Genomic DNA, 3,649 nt, shown 5'->3' on the forward strand with positions numbered 1-3,649 from the left:
GCTCAACTAGTATTTATTTTATCGATCCTTGAAAAATGAAAGACAAACCGGGGTTTGAACTCATACTATAAAGGTTCTGAACTAAATACCACAATCCATTCTTTTCTACTCTAGGCACAAGGTCCAACATTTTGTGGGAGGGGGACAGTCGATTAGATCGACCCCAGTTCGCAACTAGTACCTAATTTATCAACTCCGAAAGGATGAAAGGCAAAGTCGACCTCGGCGGAATTCCAATCTATTCTGTCAACCCACTTACCATTTCTGTGGTACCCCCACTTCCCTTCATGCCCTAAGCACGTGATTACTTTGCTTAATGGTTCATCCAGCGCTGCCATTGCTACATACAGGGTGTTTTGAGCCTTCATATAAATCTGGCAGACATTACCAACTTTAGAGAGACGAAATTGGAGAAAGAAGATCAATTGACCCCAGCATTGGATTGATACTTTACTGACACTAAAACAAAAATGTGAAAGACAAAGTTGATACTGGTATGATTTAAACTAAGAGCACAAGTTGAAACACTGCAATTTTATATCAGACTCTCCAATGGTTTTGCCAACAGGCTACCTTATCAAATGTGCTAGTTATTAAAATACTCATGTTAGTACTAAGGTCCACGTGTCACAGAGGAACATGAGATAGACAATATGCACCTTCCTCTTGGACTATGATTCTGAACCCTTCCTTCTATCAGATACCCCCAAAAGCAATAGAGAAATCTAAGGAGTGAAAGGCCTTGGAGGCTAGACAAAATCATAAACCTGCACTCCCAAGTGATCAATGGTTATCACCAACATCTACCAACATCAAATTTCCAGAATCTAGAAGCTGGGACTTATAATCATTGTTTTAAAATCGACTTTTTAATACCTGCATGGGTCCAACATATCATGATGCGACACATCTGGCTAACTTTTGCAGTGCTCGACCAACTCTTGCGATTCACGAGTGCCTCACTGCACACCATCTAGAACTCACACTGCTGGTTTCCTCCGCAAAATTGAGATAAATGCGGCCCGTCTGAGAAGTGAGGCCAGCGAGGTGGGGTGGCTGCTGCAACGAGTGCCACTGGCCATTCTCCATGACAACGCTGTCACAGTCAGGTTTACAGGGCATGGCTGAACATGCCATTTCTTCTGGGGTGTACTCCCTCCCTTCCATCTTCTGTTGCCTAATCTTCTATTTTTTTCTTGTAATTAAATTCTAACTCAATCCCTATGTAAAAAAAACTAATTACAATTTTTTTTTAAATGGACAATTGAACAACACATACTTTTAATTTTTTACTGGTTTCAGCTGTGATCATCGCTATACAAGCGTAAAACGAATAGGAATTTATATATATTTATACTGTTTTATAGATTACACGAATCAATATAATTTTATTATACTTTTGGACATGCTGGAAGTTGACTTTAAAATTTGTGTATCTTTTCAGTCCTGAGAAATTATTAAAATTAAGAGCATCTTAAATATAGTATGGAAGGCCATTTGATCGTAGAAGCTACCTAATTCATTTTATCTTTATTTCTTATTGATTTATGTTTTTTTTTATTGAAAAGATATTTTAAAATTAGATCCAAAAGCTTTTAAAGAGAGTTACATCGTGTACAAAATGGGGGAGGGAGAGAGAGAGAGAGTTTATGAAATTATATACTAAATGTAATTCTAGCAAAGGATGTTCCGTAACAATATTGCAGTCGTTATTATTTTTGACAACTTAATACGGTAGTTCTCAAACAAGTTGTGTCCACCTGTCCCATGGTTACTAAAAATATAATTTAAGACTTTAGAAAACCCCTACTAATACTAGAGTATCTTTAAAAAAAAAATTGTCGTTAATAATTTTGTTATTCACAAATATTAACAAAACAAGTTATGCAACACTTTTCAGTTAATATAGAGTTTAACTCCCGATCACCAAAACATTACCAAAATACAAAAAAAAACCAGTCTAATTGGTGTAAAAAATGTATAGAAAACGAATATGAAAACAAAAATTTGCGCAAATGAATGGGGGTGGGGTGGGGTGTTGAGAGGACTTTCGGAAAATTCACAAGGTCTGATTTTCCCCTCATAACTTTCAGGAAAATGGATATATATTAATGAAATTTTATAGAAATACCGTTCAAATGGCATAGATTACGATTATAAAGAAATTTCTGGAGAAAACGTTTTCCGAAGGGGTGAAGAGAGGATTTCGGAAAATTCACACGATCCGATTTTTTCCTTTCATAACTTTCAGGAAAATGGATATCTTTCAATGAAATTTTACAGAAACATCTTTCAAATGGCATAGATTACGATTATAAAGAAATTTGTGGGGAGGAGGAAATATATACATATTTACACACACACACACACATACCTTCGTCTTGGTTGTAATTATTTGACGGCAACGATTCGAGAGAGGAGGGTATTACTTAGCTTGAAGAACTTGTGCAACAAACTTTCTTCATGTTGAGAAATTATAAATAAATATCTTTCAAGATATTGTTACAGATACTTTGATCGAATTCTTGGCTTTTGGAGTGATTCTTTTATGTCTCTCTAAAGTCTTTCAATGTTCTGTGTGTGTTATCTTCAAAATTACAGACACGGTTCAAGAAATACCGGACCGACCTACCCGAGATGCGGTCAGAACGACGAAACCGTTCTGCACGCACTCGTGCAATGTCCAAATATTTCAGACCTGTGGGCCTATGTCGAACGGTTGCTGTCACGTGTGGGACGAGTCCGGTTGTCAGCAGAGTCTTTTGTAAATATTGCCCTACCACTTTCCGAAAGGCAAGGCAGTTTTCATCGTACTGGTGGCTATGGTGAAAGAATGTGTATGGTAGACTCGTTTGAAAGGTTTAGAGACAAATATTTTCCTCTCTGGCAAACCTCTCATCAACTTTTTCAAATATCACTTGAAAAGGAAGGTAAGAGTAGAGAGGGAAGTTCGTCTAATGAAAAGTTTAATAAAAGGTGGGTGAATGTAGCAAAGATGGTGCACATGAATGACGGAACCACTTTGAGCATGAACCTATAAAACAAAAAGAGAGAGGGCTCTTTGCTCTCATATTGTTTTGCCTTTTTCCGAGGTTACCGTGTTTTTTTTTTCGTAGGTTTTTCTCTCCACGGATAACTCTCATCAGTGTTATATTTTCTCCCCTTTTGGGGAATTTAGATTGTTAAAAACGACACCTTGTTATCTATTTGTGTGCACGACCCAAAGCGTTTCCAATCCCTATTGATCGGTTTCGAAAAGAAAAATTCTACATTGTATTGTCTCTTCTGTGTTGGCTAAATAAAGAAATCTATCTTCAAAATTGTTAGAGCGAGGCATTTTCCCATCGCTGTTTCAATGTGGGAATATCACTATGGTAATACTCCGTGTGAACGAAGAAAGTCAATTGACTTTTGAGCGTTACAATGAAAAGTGCTGATGCATTTATAGTAATCAGAATTAAAATTTTCACAAATATTTAAATTCTCCAGTCTCGAGTACTAGTTTTCTAATGAGACGATATCGAAAATGAAAGGAAGGACCGATTTCAAGTAAACCTCTCCGTGGCCTTTCAAACGGCAAAGATTACGATGATAATGAGATTTGCGGAATATTGGTAGAAAATAAGCAATAATAAAAAAGAAGCCGTGT

At 36.7% G+C, this 3,649-nt stretch overlaps 1 protein-coding gene across 1 annotated transcript in view; it reads left to right on the forward strand.

The window, feature by feature from the left end:
• LOC106877388 (EF-hand calcium-binding domain-containing protein 5) overlaps window positions 1-3,649 on the forward strand; it is a 207,420-nt gene that overhangs the window by 1,162 nt on the left and 202,609 nt on the right. The window lies entirely within an intron of this gene.

This window comes from Octopus bimaculoides, chromosome 25, assembly GCF_001194135.2.
Source record: "Octopus bimaculoides isolate UCB-OBI-ISO-001 chromosome 25, ASM119413v2, whole genome shotgun sequence".
Lineage (NCBI taxonomy): Eukaryota > Metazoa > Mollusca > Cephalopoda > Octopoda > Octopodidae > Octopus > Octopus bimaculoides.